This window comes from Rhea pennata, chromosome 5 (assembly GCF_028389875.1).
Source record: "Rhea pennata isolate bPtePen1 chromosome 5, bPtePen1.pri, whole genome shotgun sequence".
Taxonomy (NCBI): domain Eukaryota; kingdom Metazoa; phylum Chordata; class Aves; order Rheiformes; family Rheidae; genus Rhea; species Rhea pennata.
The window spans coordinates 50,421,114-50,439,181 of record NC_084667.1 but is presented as its reverse complement, the minus strand read 5'-3'; positions in this window follow the sequence as shown (position 1 = coordinate 50,439,181).

Here is an 18,068-nt window from a genome sequence, read left to right as displayed (position 1 = left end):
TTTTATCTAATTTTATATTTTAAATGTATATTCAGAAATGTTGCAAAGTCTACCTCCTAGGCTATAAATTGTAAGAACTGTTAATTAGAAGATCATACACTTAAGAATATTTGGGGAGGAAGGGTATGCAGAGCCTGAGATGTGACATTCACCCGTACTTCAGGCCCCACAGTGCCAACAGTCCATTGACTGACTTCACTGAGAGCAGTCTAGTTACTGGCTCAGTCATGTTCTGCTCCAAAAATATCTCTCAAGATTAAAGATAAGACTGTAAGGGTTGACAACCGTGTAGTTTTATCTTTCTGGTGTTTCATGCAATTTGATAATAAAACTTGGCAGGCTGTTTCTCTTTCTTCTTAGCTTGGCTTACTGGCTCTTATCTATGTCAGGCACAACACAGTAGTATATTTAGTTTCTGAAGTGAGGACAGGATGGAACATAGGTTATTTTAATAGATTTTGGTTTTGTGTTTATGCAAACACTTTTATTATGCAAATATTTTTAGTAGCATCAATAAAACCTATAGAAAAGATTTACTCCTGGGTCACAATTCCCAGATGATATCTGATGACACTTGTATAAAGTGTGGGGAGAATTGTGAGTGACAGATTTAAAAACTTTGAAAATCTATTTCAGCAAAGTGTGTCTGTGATATTTCTCCTTTTTTCAGCTTTGCTGCTGCAAGTTAGATCAGAATGACTAGTGCCAAGGAGCCAGCTAGTGAATGTATTTTTTCATTTCAAAATAATCATCTTGTTCATGGTTTGGCTGCTCAAGTAAACATGACTTTTTTTTTTTTTTTTTTTTTTTTTTTTTTTTGCTCTAAGGCAGCTGAAAACATTCACATAAGGCCAAATCTAGTGTAAATGGAAGCCTGTATCCTAAAGCATAGAGATATCGTATCATTATGTAAAGCAAAGCCTCATACTGCTTTTGCTATTCCTGCTGGTGAATTCAGTTGTTTCAAGCTCCTTTCCCTCACAAGACTTGGTGTTTAATAAAAAAAAAAAAAAAAAAATGACTTAATGGAGTTCAATAGCTGCCCTTCCCTTCAGATAATTGAGTGAGTTTTCTGTTCTAACAAGTGTGCTGAGAACTCTTTGACCCCCTCTTTCACATTCCCTTTTTGCACAAATAACACCAGATTGGGGGTTCCACGTATAATACAGAGGCTGATTTTAACAATTTCTGGAACTTCTATTATTCTTCTAAAGTAAAGCTAGAAATACTGTAACTTAGAATCATGGAAATTACAAGCTTGATCTTCAGCTGTAAAAGCTGGCACAATTTTGCTAAAACTGATGCCAGTTTCCACCAGCCAAGGATCTCAACTTGCAGGGAAGGAAAGGAATTTTTGAGCTATTTGATCCATCTTAAATATAAATATATATTTAAGGATGAAAGTGAGCATTTTATAATCTAGTTTGTCTTGGAGTAGGACTCAGACTGTAGAGTTCAAATTCTACTTTGATGGTGATACAATAATATGCTTTGTGTTTTTCATTCTCGTTCCACACTTGAGCACTATAGAACATCTATAGGGTTTGTGGAGACAGATACAAAGACTTGAAACAGATCTAGTTTGAATTTGAGCCATATTTGGGAAAGGATCATTTTTTACTGATCCTCACCAGTTTCACCTCCACCTAGAATGCAATTATATTTCCAGATGGAAAATATTACAGCCTTGTAGCTGCAGTACTGTAGTATTGTATCTTTCCAGCTACTCCTTAGCAGGAAAATATTATTGAGGTTATGTAATTTGGTATTGTTTTACATTCTAATGAAAATAAGAGTCTTGTATATCTTTTCTTTCCCAAATTCACACAGAAGAGAAATCTTGAAAAGCAAGTAGCCTGATGAGTTGGGCATGCATCCTGAGCAAGAGAAACTGCTTTCCTGCTTTCTAGATGTATATCCTAATGACCTCCTTTTTGTAGTAGTGCAAAGAATCTAAATGGCTTTTAAACCACAAAACAGGAGAGTTGTTCTGTAGACTGTCTAAGTTCTATGATAGGATCTCCACAGTATTTAATCAAGCCTCTTGTTCTGCAGCCTCACTGTGAAGTTACAACTCTATAGTGAATATACAAATTCCACTCTAGTTCTCTTTAGCCCATGGCTGAGATCCTCTCCTCAGGTCTTTGTTTTATTTTACACTCTTATTGCACAATGTGTCTTCCCAGGAATGCATGTGCATAAGTGTATGTGTGCTGGTAAAACCAGTACATTGGTATCAATGTCATAGTTGTCTCATTCCCCCATTAAATCTGGGCATTAGAAAATAATATAGCTGTAAAAAGATTAATAGATCTGCTATCCCTAAGCTATTCCCTGCATGAGATGAAAAGAAGTTGGTGTGTATATTTAGAATAGTGCATTGACCCTGAAAAAACACTGTGATACAGCTGGCTTTTCTGTGATGGATGGTAATAGAGGTAGAGATACACTTCTGATTGCCATGCAGTCAGGTTGCTGGCTCTGGCAGCATCACAGGCAACTGGAGTTATCAATTTGACTACTGTGCTCTTCAAATAAAAGTAACAGGGAAAAGAAGTGAACATTTGAAGCATATTGCAACCATAATTGTTAGTAAGAAACTCCTCCCTGCTACATTCAGACACTGCCGTTGCCCAAATGTGTCACTAGAGAATGAGGCTTCACAGTGCTAGTTTGCTTCCTGCTGAAAGTAAGAGTAAAATGAGCAGATAGAGGGAAAGAGTGTGAGAGACAGAGAGCCCATAAGAGAGACTGACAGAGACAAGGGCTAAAAATCTTTGTTCGGTTACTTACCTGCTCTGATAGTTGCCTCTGAGGGTTAGCAAACGCCTAATTTTCAGTCTACATTTATTAGTGGCTGGCTGCACTTTCAAAGTTAACCCATAATAAGTTGCCAGGGAACATAGAAGGGAGAAAAAGATTGCCTGTAGAAAACCTCTTAGCCTAGATGTGAACGCAGTACAGCATTAATAATGGACATTCTGACCACATAGAGTGGAAATTATTCCAAGAAGAAAAGAAATAAAGCTATTCCTGACATTTTGAAAGACTGTGATCTAGAATAGCAATAAAAAAGAAGAGGCTGAATGCACTGAAGGCTAAAAAGGAGCAGAAAATATGTCAATAAGCTAAAGCCAAATTCCTTTTGATGTTTCTAATGTTCTGCTCCACTTCTCAATAATCACTAGGATTATTGGTGTACGATTCTTACAAGCCTGAAAAGAATATATTTGTTAAGGATTTATTCCCTCTTTCATGGCATTTATATAATCATGTAAACTGCTATGAAAAACAGATAGCTGCCCACAAATGTAACAGGAAATAAAGAAGAATGCAGACAATCCTGCAGACAAAATAAAGGAAAGAAAGCAACAGACAGCCTTCAACGTGCGTTCAGGTTCCATCTCACAGCTGGGTTATTTCCAAAGGCTCTCTCTCCAAAGACCCGGAGCAGGGTAATTTGCTTATAGCCTACCACTAACTTTGACGCCATTCAGCTACTGCATTTACACTGTTTGAAAGTATTTCCTCTGAACTTAAATAGGGCAATCCAGCACCACGGGAAAAGTAGCTTTGTTAAAAGGCAAATTGTGATACTTAGATCATCATTATATTTAACTCTTTTTGTTCCAGTGACACATGGCTGTTCCATCCAAGACTATGTGAGTTGTTGTATTGCCAGCTATTATAAACAAGGCTCTGTTCTGAAAAGAAGTGTGATATACAATTATACAATATTTTAGAACTCATTTAAATAAGAGTTGGACATTCAGAGGTTTTGAAAAATCTCTGTAAATTACAATCTGTATTTGCATTAAGGTCTAGATATAACTCAAAAGTGTTCAACTGTGTGCACTGATTTTCAAAATGTCAAAATTAGCAAGCTGATATCTCTGTCATTGGATGGGTTAGCTCAGAAGTCTGGGACAAAATTGAAGCAAGATCTGAATCCAAAAAAGAACATCCTTTCAGACTGAGCATTTGCATTTGCCATGTCTGTTTCTGAAACAGGGAAAAATGATTTGGCTATCACAGTCTTGATGAAAGATGCTAGTGCTCAAGACCTCTGGAAGTGTGGGTTTCACTTGTCACTTGTACAGAGCAATACAAGGAAAGAAATGTCCTAAGGCTATAGTGAGTTCTCAGTTTATTAAATAAAATATGTTTGAGAAAGGTTCTAGTTTGATGATAGTTACATGTGATGGTGGATATGAGATACACAACAGTTACTTGGTTTTGATCTTAGTTTCTCATACTCTTATGCTGATAAGGCACAACGAGGACAAATATACTGGCAAGGTGGCTCTAAAGCCATATTTTCTTTTCAACTCTCCAACTATCTGTAAAAAGTACAAAGAGGTAGAGTTTGGAGTAAAATACTGTGCTATCTTAATCAGAAAGCGAGTATAGTAACTTTTGCCCAAAATACATCAAATCGGGGAGGAAATTCTGTAGATAATTCCTACTGCAAATGAACTCCCAAATCCTGGAAGGAACAGTAAGTGTCAAGGAGTTTGGAGAGGGAGGAAAGAGGCTATGTAAAGCTGTGTGAAGATGAAAGGTGAATACCTTACTTTAATAACTAAATCTAAGTATTTAAGTAAGGTAATTTCTAGTTATACTCAGTGCGGAGGGTGAATTTAGATTTGCCTCTTTCCACTGAGTTTAGAGAAACTTTACTGTATCATCACACTTCACTTGTCTTAAGAATGGACCGTGTGACTATGTAGGGTCACCCTCAAAACTCCTATTACCTTTCTGCAATGGTTCCCTGGTGAACATCACTGGAATGAAATAACTTGGAAAAAGGGTGATGTTGATGTATTTGATCCTTGGAAACTATGATTGTGGATACCATAAGGTTTCTGCATGACATATGTAGGACTTTTAAATTTTTTGTGGGAATTCCAAATTATTATGTTCGGTGTATCTTCACCTTTATGATCTTACTCAGAAGGTGAAATGCCATTTCTATTGGAATGTACATATTTTTTCTCAGTTTCTCGTTGTTTCAAGTGTTGTATGCCTCAGTGTAGTTTATTAAGGATTTTTTAACAGAAAACATTATCATGCACTTTCCCATAATCTATCACAAGCACCTGTGCTTCTGAGGCTTGAGCCACTAAAACCACTAAATTCATCTTTCAACTTCATGAATTCTTCATTTATTTATCTATTCGTATATTTATTTATTTAAGTTCTCAATCTTTGCTTTCGGTTTAGTAGATAAAGACCTTTACATACAAAAAGGATTGAAGATAGTCTTAGACTTGCTCTAAGAAGAAGTAGGTAAACCTATAAAAACATGAACCCATGGTTTTGTGAGAAGAAAGAACTTTTCCTAAGTAACTATACTTTTATTTAAAACTAACTATTAAAAAGTGAATCATTTTACCCTTACTTTAAATGTTTAATGCGCTGAAACCCTGGGATTTGGACGACTGTTTTCTGCCCAAAGTCTTGGCTTTGAAGCGCATTACTGACTTTTATATTAAACCCCATTACATCAGTGTTTTACTTTTTTTGGCAAAGCAGCAGGTGGAATATTTGAACATCTGCCCATCACTTGTGGAATCACACCTCATTTATTGAATGGACTTTCTCCATTAGTTTAGAGTCTATTTTGACAGGAGCACTTGTCATTTTACACACCATGTTGGGACTTGATTTAAGCCTTTTATACATTAAAATTTGCACCACTGAAGACTTTAAGAGTTCAGCTTTCACTAAGCTGGTTTTATAAAGGTCACTATGCCAGGAAATTCATTCATTATCTTGACTTGGAAAATTAAACACCAGGTGCATATAACATGTACCAAACTGAGTCCTGCTATGCAACTTCATTGATTAACTGCTTTCATTAACGAACAACAGCAAGTTTAAGAATGATGCTGAGGTACTATATGAGTGATTTCATACAGTTTTAGGAACCTTAGAGACAGAAATTGTCATAACTGTTATGGATAGATGGAAATGCAAAATGCAGGGGTTGGATTCAAGTGTTAATTTTTCAGAAAAAAAGCAACTATGAATATTTTCTTGAACCTTTACTATTACTGACTGTTAGTGACACTGGTTGTTTGGGAACTCCTTATTCTAAGTGTGCTGTAGAAACTAGATTTTTTTATTAAATACATTTCTCTTAATGCATCATGGTTTTAAATTTCAGGGAAGGGTGTTTGCTGAAGCTTTGATTACTATGGCATGCTGAATCAGAGGATTCTGTAGAGAAGAATAAGGGTATGAAGTAAGCACAGCAAACTTCCAGGGCTTTGACAGCATTTCTATACTGAAATTCTAAACTATCCTATTGAAAGAGGACTAGTTTTGACCATTTTGGCTAGTTTAGGCTTTTTAAGATTTTGCTCAAAAATTCATAGAACCTGAAACTTTCTGTAGAAAATAACTTGGTGTAGGTAATTTTTATGGCTATAGGAATGGTGAGGTACATGGAAACAGTGACACATGGTTGCTGTAACATGGTGGCCACAGTACAATAATCCATATGATTGCTACAGCCTTGGGCTAAATAACCTTGGTAGTTTCAGTAAACTATTCAATGGACATTAATAAAAAGAGCTATAAAAATGATTGCTTGTGGAGACTTTGACCTCTGTAAGCCTTCAGGGATCTTGAATATATCCAAAGACTTGATTTGCCTGATTCTTGAATAGTTGGAGATAAGAAAAATAAGCTATGAAGAGCTAAAAACCACGCACTGAACAGTACAGGTATCTCATTCTAGCTAAACAAAGCAGAGTGAAGATCTCCTCTGAGCTGCAGGGCAGCTCAGGACTGTGCGGATTTCTGAGTTGAACTTGCCAGCCACTGTTTGCCAGTTAGAGAGCTCGGATTGCGGACTTCTTGGCTGAACCTAGCTGCAGCACGTCACCAGATAAGCATGATTAGATTGTTTCTCGGATTAGGATGGCTTGCATCCATCTGTTTTGGGTATCTCTGTTCCTTGCTTTCCCACACTTTTTGTTCTGGGGTTACAATAGGTAGAGCCAGATTAGGTCTGACACATGTTTGGCTGCAGTAAAAAACAAACAAACAAACAAAAAAACCCTTCCTCTTTGCTTCCCCTTCTTTCTTCACCGTGTGATGGCTCTGGACTGGTGGCCAAATTGCCCATTGAGTTACTTTTGTTATTTCATCCCTGGAGCAGAGCTGTTGAATAATAAGGTGACAGCTGAGAAACTTTCACAGAAGTTTAATAGTTTTGCTGTACAGAAAGAAATCCTTTGCAGATCCTCAGCCAAGACTGTAGTTTCACAGCAAATGAAATATCCTCAGGCAGAGGCTTCCAGATAAGCGTATGCATGTCGCAAATGCTAGGTGAACTATTATCAAATGGGTTGGCAGCTCCTGACTCCTTGTGAGGAGGTATTTAGCTGAGTCAGGAGTTAGATACCATCACACAGTTTGGTTGAGGCATAATATAACCCTGAAAAGAATAGTAATGAGAATGTAGATTGAGCTCCTAGTTTGATGTTTTCTGCCCAAAGATAAAGTTGGGAACGGGAAATGTGAGAATCCTCTTAGTTTAAGTCTGTAGGATCTGGAAAGAGAAAAGCAGGGCTGCTTTTTAATTGCTGTGTATGCATAGTGATAGGTGAGCCAGAGTAGCAAAAGACAAAGCACTTCCTGAAGTAAAGGCTCAGGTAAAAGTTGTACACATTTATCATGCTTTCAGAATTTTGAAGGTCTAGAAGAAAGTAGTTGTTCTGACAGTGAGAAAAATGTTTGGATGAATTTTACAATATTGACAAAAGTTACCGATTTATAGAAGCTGAGATTCACTGCTTTTTATACATTTCTATGTTCTTCTAGTGCATAAAAGGTAGCGGTGAGTGTACTTATAATAAACTATAAATTCATTAATTTTGAATAATGCTACATATACTTGACATCAGCAATTAAGCTGTGCTGTATGCTGTATGTTTCCAGGCTCAAGGACATCTCAAAAATAGAGAAAGTTAAAGTGTTTAGTACAGAAAGTACCAACACTGTTTTCTTGCAGGCAAAAATCACAGTTATACTACAAGCTTCAAAAAATAGAATTCTAATAGAAACCTAAAAATGGAGATAAATAATTTAAAATTCTAGTTAAAGTTTGGAAATCAAACAGATCATCATTACAGTGAGAACAGAATTAAATGACAATAATAATTTTAATGCACAGTATACAGATCTACATTATTTATAATTTTTTTACTAATTATACAATGCTCTAAAATGAAGTAACTTCATTTAAAATTAGTATAGGAAAGATTGTAAAGAATGAAAATGTTTCAGCAGAATTTTTTCAAATTTTGCTCCAAATCATGAAAACATATCTTACCAGGTCTCCCAACGAAATTTCCATTTTTTCCAGTATCCTGCTTGCCAGTTCTGCTTTTCAAAAGCAAAGAATTATTTTTTTTCTTTCCCTTGAGCCCTCACATCAGATCAGATTGGTAGGCAATTCAAGTATTCTTAACTTAAGCAGTAGAATGAGGAAAGAGAAAAAGTGATCGTTCACATATAGATTGTGAAAATGGTACAAATGCAAAAAGGAAAAACAGGACAGGCTGTGTCAGCTGAGCTTGAGTGAGATCATACTCTTCTCTAACCTCAACAAATGGCTCTCATTCAGTGATCTTTCATGGTGAAAACAGCTGGGCAGAAACAATGCAACCAATGTAGAACAGAAGGTGGATTCTGGACGTGATGATGTTTTGTCCCTCTTCAGAGGTGAAGGATCTGCTCTACCCTGAACACTAAGAGTAGACATGCAAAGTCAGTGCTGACTGTAGTCCTATACTTTACCTTTTTGGTCAGTACAAGCAAGGAGGTGCAGGAAGTCGTGCGGTATTTTCTGACATGAGGGAGCAGCAGTAATTTTCCTGTTCTTCCATATTTGCCTGTTTGAGACAAAGCGATTGGAAGTACAGTGCTTCACTGAGAGGCCCAGGCCTTTAGCAGAGATTGCTCTTCCTCCTCCCTTTATGAGCATGGGCTGAATTTGCCTGATTACAAGCACCCTTACCACGGGGAAGATACAATATGAAAATTTAATACTTGACTAAAATTATAGCATTAACTCTAGTATTGTTTTGATGCTTTTAGATTGTTCTCTACTTCCACCTTCAATATAGTGGAACCCTAACAACCTATAATTTGAGGCTATTTTGAAGGAAAATTTGGCTTTCAGGAAGTTTTTAATTTCTTAGCTTCTAAGGCCAGAGGTTCTCATTAGATTACAGTTTGGGTTCTCTATTGTAGAATATTAAATCTCTGGGCTCCCCAGTACAAGTGAGACATGGAGCTACTGGAGAGAGTCTAGCACAGAGCTACAAAGATGATCAGAGGGCTGGAGCATCTGCCCTGTGAGGAACGGCTGCAAGAGCTCTTTAGCCTGGAGAAGAGAAGACTGAGGAGGGATCTTATCAATGTGTATAAGTACCTGAAGGGAGGGTGTCAAGGGGATGGGGACAAACTCTTCTCAGTTGTCTCATGTGACAGGACAAGAGGCAATGGGCAGAAACTGAACCACAGGAAGTTCTGCCTGAAGGTGACGGGGAATTTCTTCCCTGTGAGAGTGACACAGCACTGGCACAGGTTGCCCAGAGAGGTTGTGGAGTCTCCTTCTCTGGAGATATTCAAGGCCCACCTCGATACAACCCTGTCTAACATGCTCTAGGTGACCCTGCCTGAGCAGGAAGGTTGGACTAGATGATCTCCAGAGGTACTTTTCGACCTTACTGATTCTATGATTCTATGAAATCATCCCCAGTTTCCTCTGCTCAGAGTTCAGTAATTCGTGTTTAACTGAAGTATCTCTTCCAAAAGGTATCTGATTTTGATTAGAAGAAAAAAGATGGAGAATATATAGCTGCCATCAGTCATTTGTTCCAATTCACCTTTGCTGTTAAAAATCTAAGCCCAATTTAAAATGAGAATTTCCGAGTTTTGGCTTCCATCTCTTGGATTTTGTCCTGTGTTTCTCTAGTAAATTAATAAGCTTATCTTATATATTTTACTAGGAAATCTACTTCCATATTACAATCAAAGTACTCTTCTAAACCAAGGCACTAATGAATGTAATGCACCAATCGTAATCTGTGTAATTTAACTGGCAAACAGAACCTCTGCTTTGCTCGAAGAACTGTGGACAAACTTACAGAACAGCTTGCCAGATTTAGCATCAGCGACTCAGAGATCTCCTTCATCAACTCTTAAAGGACCATTAGTTCAAGCTGTTTGGGCCTGCTGGATATATACATGCTTAACATTCTCTTCAGTTGATTGTACTTTGAGAATTTTTCAGCCTCTTGTGTGCAAGCAGGACAACCTCCTGTATCATTTCAAGGACAGAACAGTTTTGAAAATCTCTGACACGATATTAGCAGTTACAACCTCCATCTTTTAATGAGGCTGCACTATTGGCTCTTGTTCTGGTTTTCATAGCTTTTAAAATATTTTCATTCTTAGTCACATCAGCCATGAGTCCTTTAATCCCCTCATGCTACTCTCTCAGCTGTAGGTACATGAAAACTTCTAGCTTATTGATTACTGCCTTCTTCTCCCCTGTATTCTTTTTATTACATATTACATTTTTTTTTATTGTGGTATTCGCTTTGACAGTAAGCAATGCAGACTTTTTATCTGTAAACTGTTCTCTCTGTCTTGCAATGCTTTCAATATGTATACCTTACAATGGCTTTTTGGTTCTCTAATGAATTCTTCTGACAGAACTTCCTATTTAAAAGTCATATTTTTCTGCCTAAATTTCTCTATACAATATTTTTTGCTCAAGACTTTATTCAGCTTTGGGAAAGTAAAATACAGCACTGCTTTTTCACTTATGACCTCTTTTTTGTCTTGCTAGTCCCTCAAAAGTCTCTTGTATATGCAAGATCTTTAAAGGTACTTTTAATAGACACTTGCATCAGTTCCTACTTACATAGGTTAGCAGCCTAACCAGGTGTGTTGTCTGGGACTTAATCTGATTTTTCTCTTTTCTTTGGATTAACCTCAAAGGGCCCTGATACAATAACTGTTTCTTACTAAGTAAGAAACAATACCATACATTTTAAAGCACAAATCTATATATATTTATATACATGCGCACAATGCAATACACAGTTTGCAAATGCATATAGTTCTATGTTTTGAAACATGAGATGCTATGAGCTTGGAAAATTGATTACCAGCTGCAAGTGCTATCAAAATGGAGGTGCTTTAGCATTATGGAATATGAAACAAAAGCACTAAAAATAGATGAACTTCTAAATTTTATTTAAAGAAACCAAGCAGAATGTTGTAATAAATGAAATAATCCATGTTCTCCTGGGCTGATGCCTTGTAAAGCTGGGAAAGACCAGTTACTGTAAATCACCTGAGCTGACTCCTTGTTTATTCAGAACTGCCCTCTGCTGCATACTCTCAAAGGTTTTGTCTAATCCATTTTGAAGTGTATCACTTTTGACTTCCATAAATTCTCCTAGGAATCTATTAGCTGACATCATTAGCTGTTTCCTTCCTTTGCTTAATTCCTACCCTCTTCCTTATTTCTCATACTTACACTTTCATCAACAAAATTTATTTTTTCCTCTATTTTAAATATTTGTGCCTTAAAGTTTTTCCATGCAATGCCTTCTTCGTGCAGTTTTGTTGGTAGCAATTTTCCCAGAAAAAATGGGATTTTTGCTCTGAAATTTCTGACACCATAGCTATACATTGGCCAATGTTGTTGTAATTTGCACTTAACCTTTTTGATTTTTAACTCCATTTTGAAGAACTGATGGCATTTTTATTATTTTGTTTGTGTTTCTAATATTTATGTCAAGTTATAATCTCCAACATTGGACTGCCTCATTATTTATTGTTTTGATACAGAGAGCAATTAAATATAATTAACTGGATGATTATCATTTGCTGGTAGAATTTGCTAAGAATGCATGTGCTCCTTCAGGGAGTTACTTGCTATTTCCTGCACCACTGATCTGATGCTGTTTGGAAAGAGCCTTCTTTTTTTCCTTTCTATTTACTGCTTCACTGATCTGGGGCAGGAAGAAAGTAAGTGTATGAAAATAAGTATGCCCTAGCCTGTGAATAGCTTTCTCACAGAGACCTAAGGGATGAAGTTTTGCTTTGGCTTTGCTGCAATGCTGAGATGTAGAAATGTTAAAATATTCATAATTGGGCCGCAAAAGAAAGCTCTTTTACTGTCCATGTGATATTTGGGAACTTATTCAAGACCAAAAGATTTTGATTGACTTTTGATTTATTTTCCAAAACGTCTTTGTAGATATAAGTCTACTTCAGTAAGATGCTTCCTATGCACATATAACTGATACATTTTCTGCATTAGGAGTAAAAGTCATCCTCTGAGAGATCCAGTCTGGCCTGTGTGTTACTAACCCCCTATTTAAATCTTAAGACATTCTACACACAAATTTAAGTGATCCTTTGCCGAGGAGTGGTTTGTAATGGCAACTATTAAAATGATTCCACAAAATGGACATTAATATACTGCTGTTTGCCACCATATCAGATGGCAGTTCGAGCTGCTGACTATCTTGTCTGAAGCTGTATAGATTATATATTAACACATGAAAGTAAATTCCTGTCATTCGCTAATCACTTGGTCCTCCTTTTAGGAATTCAGACCTAAGTCCCATTTAACACTTTCTGCCTTACCTTAAATGTTATAACACAGTAAGGCATTTTACATGTGGCTATGATACGGCCAGACACAGTGGATTAAAAACGTGTAGTTTAGCCAAACTTTGTTTTGATAAATAATTATTTAAGGTCCCATTTACTCGTGTCCAGAAACACATTCAGTTCATTTTTGCTTACATTTAGGACTTATGAGAACTACTGTACTACCAAGCTTTCTCCTGTTAGAGTAATATTTCCATTAAGCAAGTAAGCTTTCTTCTCCACCACCATTAGAAATCCATCTAACTCGCTGCTTAATGCAGTGCTTCAGGGAGATTTTTCTGATTATTAATTCATCAGGATGCTGAATGATCCTGTAATGCAACCTTATCTATGGAATATTTTTCTCACTGTTTAAAGTGCCTTTGCTTCTGAAAATGTCTGACCTCTTTCTTGCAGACTTTCAGCACTTCGTAAACTTCTATACATCTCTAGTCCTTTACATTCTGCAGTGTTTACTAAAAATCTCTCTGGACATGCTGGCAAGCATCATGCATAGTACTTAGGCAGAAAGAGCCTTCAGATAACTGTGCAAATGTTAGCTAGTTATGTCTCTCGTCATTCTGTGAGATAGACTAGTTTTATCATCCACATTTGCACAGATGGAAAATTCAAGCAGAGAGATTTTAAAGTGTCTTGTCCTAGGCCAAGCCACATAAAACAGTGTCAGAGCTGAAAATGGAGCCTGGGAATTGTTATTTCCCACAGCTGTTCTCAACCCATAACAGTTCACCTCTCTGTTACAGGCGAAATAACTCTATGTAAGTGTATTTGGTGAAAGTCCTGGGAGTTTAAGACAAGATACTCTGTGTTTCTGGCCACAACAATAAGCTCTCCTGGAAAGAGCTGAAGATGCTTGCGTTTTGATGCCATAAGCAAAAGCTATAATAATCCGAACTGCTGCATAGCATAGCCTATGCATCTCACATAGTAATTCTTACATTTGGTCCCCAAACACTGAAACTAAAATTAAATCAGATATTCATTTGCACAGAGATTTTGTGGAGTTACTTACAGTATTTTCTCCCTATATGGCATGTCAATATTTAAACACACACACATACACTTTGTATTTTTTTAAGGAAAGGATACTGAAAGAAAAAAAACTGAGATGTACTCTTCCTGCTTTTGTGTGTTTTTATGTTATAAATGTATATATGCAAAGCATCATTATGGTTGTTGAGTCATTTAACAATTCTGTAAGATCAGTAAGGCGGCATGTGAACTAAAAAGCTGAACAGTCAGAATTTCATGAGAAAATGTATCAAGACACACTCGTGAAGGTGGAGTGTAACACCTGCAGGTACAATGTACAAAGGTACAATGGCCCAAATATGCTCAGTCAACTGTTGTTCAGTGAGGTTCCTTTGGAACTATTCCTTCAGTAGCATTACACAGAAAACTGCTTAAACTCGTGTGTTCATCATGGAGAATAAAATGCTTGTACCAACAGACTAGCTAGTGTTAGGCTACAACTCCTGGAGGTGTCCACTGTATTTCTTACAGGCAACCTAGATCAGACAATGCTGTTTCAAAATCAAGACAAGGATTTTAATTTCTTTTATTTAACATACAAGTAACAAAACTATATACACAGACAGCAAGAGCAGATGTGAGACATCAGAGTCCATCATTTTTCAGCTATATTTCTTTTCCTTAGCAGTTTTTTCTAGACCTGACTTCCCAGGTCGCTCCTAGAGGCTGTGAGGAGTCACATCCCTTCTGAGTACTCACAGTGCAGACCTTCAGGGTTAGTTGTCCTTCAGTTGCACACTGCTATGTAGTTACTGTCTTTATGGTAAACCTACATAATGCATCTGCCAGTGCAGCTTCTGATTTAGACACATCACCAGCTGAAAAGATAACTCCTTTCCTTATTTTTCAATCATGTTCAAGCTGACATCTTTATGTTATTCTCTTTCCACCTTTTGCTACTCCCATGACATGCTGTCCTTCTACGTACCTCTTCCTCTCACTACTTCCACTAAATTAACCATATTATGAAATAAAATGACAGAAGAAAATCTGTAAGATAATAATATGACTGTCCAGTTGCTGAATTCAAAACTTGTTCACTTGTGTTTTTTCCTGATGTCATCTGGATATTTACCTAGGGAGGTTTCTTCACATCTTGTAATGCAAAAAATACTTTAAGTCCTTGCAACTGAGAGAGGCAGTTAGTTATCCTTACTCAAGGCAATGAATTAAATCTGTGTGAAATGTGCCTATCAATGCTTTTTAGAGGGATCTGCTGTTATAAAAGGAAGTATTTTGTCAGTTTTATAAACATTTAATTCAGAGTCCTTCATTCTCTTAGAATTACAGTATTAAAATACACAAAACAGCTAGATTCTATACATTTAAAAAAAGTAATTGTTTAAAATGCTAGGCATTGCCAGATGGGCTAGCTCCATGTGTATACGTATATAAGGTTTTACCCTTTTGAATCTGATTTAGGCTGCAAGACTTATTTCTCCTTTCTCTTTATATTTCCATATATCTTTTCTGATCTGTTGATTCGGTTTGTTGTGACAGATGAGTTGTGAAACCTTAAAGACAGTCTCTGAAAGAGACCTACTGGAAGCCTGACTCCTGTAGGAGATACCTGGAGCAGCATATAAAGTAATACGTGAAAAACTGCTTTTTAAAGGTGTTCCACAGAGACAGGAATAGTACACATTCTCAGCCCACCAAAATATAAATTTTTTTGAAAAACCATTCTTATCCTGAATTAGGATGAAATGCTGATTCTTATTAGTTAAAATAAAATTACTCCTGGGCAGCATAGTCTTCCTATTCAAAGAATGTCTTTGTTGTTGTTTGTTTGTTTGTTTTAGAGTTTTTACAATTACAATTAAAAAAAATTATATTCATGTGGAAATAAACAAGAAAATAACTTTCTTGTTTGAAAGTGTTTAGGTAAAAACCGGACATTCATTTTGAGAATACATTATAAATGACAAACAATTACTGATTATTGATTTATTGATTATATTTGAACTTTAAAAAATTTGGAAAATTTTGAACATCATTTTCCAATGAAAAACCTATTTTCCTGAAGTTTTTCTAACCAGTTATATCCCTTATTTTATTCTGCTGTCTGTTTCATGTACTACATGTAGGGATATGATGCTCTGATTTTAGTGATGCCTGTTAGAGAAACAGAAAGAAGGAAAATTTTGGGAAAACATGGAAAGAAAAATGAAGGGTTAGTATTATAGCCATTAATCACACTTATCTTGGGAGGAGCTCCCAGCTAGCATTTATATTAGTATCACCATGAAAAAATATTTTACTTCTACATTATTAGGCATTCAGTTGTAAGGCCTTCATTATGTAAAGTAGCTGTCAACTCCGATGAAATCTATTACAATTATCTTTATAGCTTACATTTTACTTATATGTGCACAGCCTTTGATCTAGAAGAACTATCTTACTGCCAGGGAATACTCTAACTATATATTTCAAATCTCACATTTATAAACCAATTTAAATATAAATACATCATATGTAATCCATCTATAGATGTGACTTCACATCTCTTTCAGAGAATATTTGACTTGAAAAAGTTATTGCTTGTCAGATTTCAGGTACATCTCATTAGTGTTTGAAAGTTTCAAATGCTATTCAGTGCATTTCATATCTGTCAAATTGCTCAAGATCTGCAATAATCTGTATCTTGTTCGACCTGCTGCTGTGTCATTACTGATAATGGGTTTTGAACTTGCAGGACATAATCGACTAGAGAATTATTTCAAACTATCACATTAGCTTCTTTGGCAAAAGATATCAGATTTCAATCATAATTTCATCCACTGGTTAAAAGTGGGATGTTTTGATTTTGGCTACACCACTGACCGTAGTTATAGCATTATATGAGAATTTTCAGTATTACTCTATAGTTCAGACTGAAACCCAAGAAACTGCGGGATACAAAATACCATATGTGTGATAGTTATTGGCATATGTTGATGTTTTACTAGCAACCACTGTACGCTTATTCCAAATCTTTTGCAATCTCAGATGTTATAAAATCTTCTAGTGTCTTTTAGTCCTGGGTATATAGTGAAATTTTATATTTAAAACCATCAAGATCTGTTCCTGAATTCCCCAGCTGACAATGACACTCTGCAATCATTTCTTGCTTCATACAGCAAGAAGCTACTTTATTATTATATGCACATACACTTCTGTTGTACTAATAAACGTGTTTTTTTATAAACAAATCAAATCCCTTTCTATCTCTTTTTAATGTACTAGCAATATCAGTATGCACTTATTTCCAAGGAAAAGGTGATTTCTTTCTGATGAAGTAAAATCTTTCCACTCTCTCTTGTCTGTGAACATCTGCCAAAATGCAAGTGAATTACTTACTATTACATGAAAGACCACATCTTTGCCTCCAATACTCTCTTCTCTTCCCCAGTTCTTTTCACTATGTGGTTTTCAAGGTATCTTTGAATCAGAAATGTCAAAATAATCACAGTTTAACATTGAAAATAATAAAATCTTCCTGATTTCTGGGCATATCTCCTAATTCCAGAGGAAAATCACTAGAAATCACTGAACTGTGGAATGGGTTTATCTCAGTTGGTTAGAGCGTGGTGCTAATAATGCCAAGGTCGTGGGTTCGATCCCTGCACGGGCCACTCGTTTGAGGTTTGGACTAGATGATCTCCAGAGGTGCTTTCCAACCATACCGATTCTATGAATGATCTATGAATTCGATGAAAAAATCACTAAAAATCTTTGTCAAGACTTAAGCACATACTATGGCCAGGACAAAGTAACAAACCCAGAAAAATTGCAATCCAGAGGCAGAGAAGAGCATAATTTACGCATACTATAGACTACAAACATGCTTTATAAAATTAGTAGGAGTCATCGCTATTCCAACATTAATGACCCCTGGAAGCAACTGACCAAGAAAGCTGAAAATGAAGACTGACCTTGTAACAAAGAATGTGTTTCTTGCCTTTAGCCTTTTTAGTGACAGCACAAACTAGACTGAGATTGTTTTCAAGATCATAATAAGCACAAGGTAATTTTTGAACTGAGAGTCACTTATCTGTAGTGGATATGGCAAAGCTTCTGATTGCTCAGGAGAAATTAGTTCTGCATAGAAGTTAAGAGCTCAAAAACAGTGACTAGAAGGGTAGGAAAGAAGAGACTAGGAAAAAAAAAGTCCTATCAAACAACATCAAGAAACAACCAGAACTTGGCCTTCCCTACCATTACATGTATGATCTGATCAAAACTTGCTTTAGAATAGCTTTGCTCATTTGCAGCAGATTTAGAGTTAACATCATGTATCCCGTACAGCAGCTGATAATGAAGTTGTACCGTAGGTGATGCAG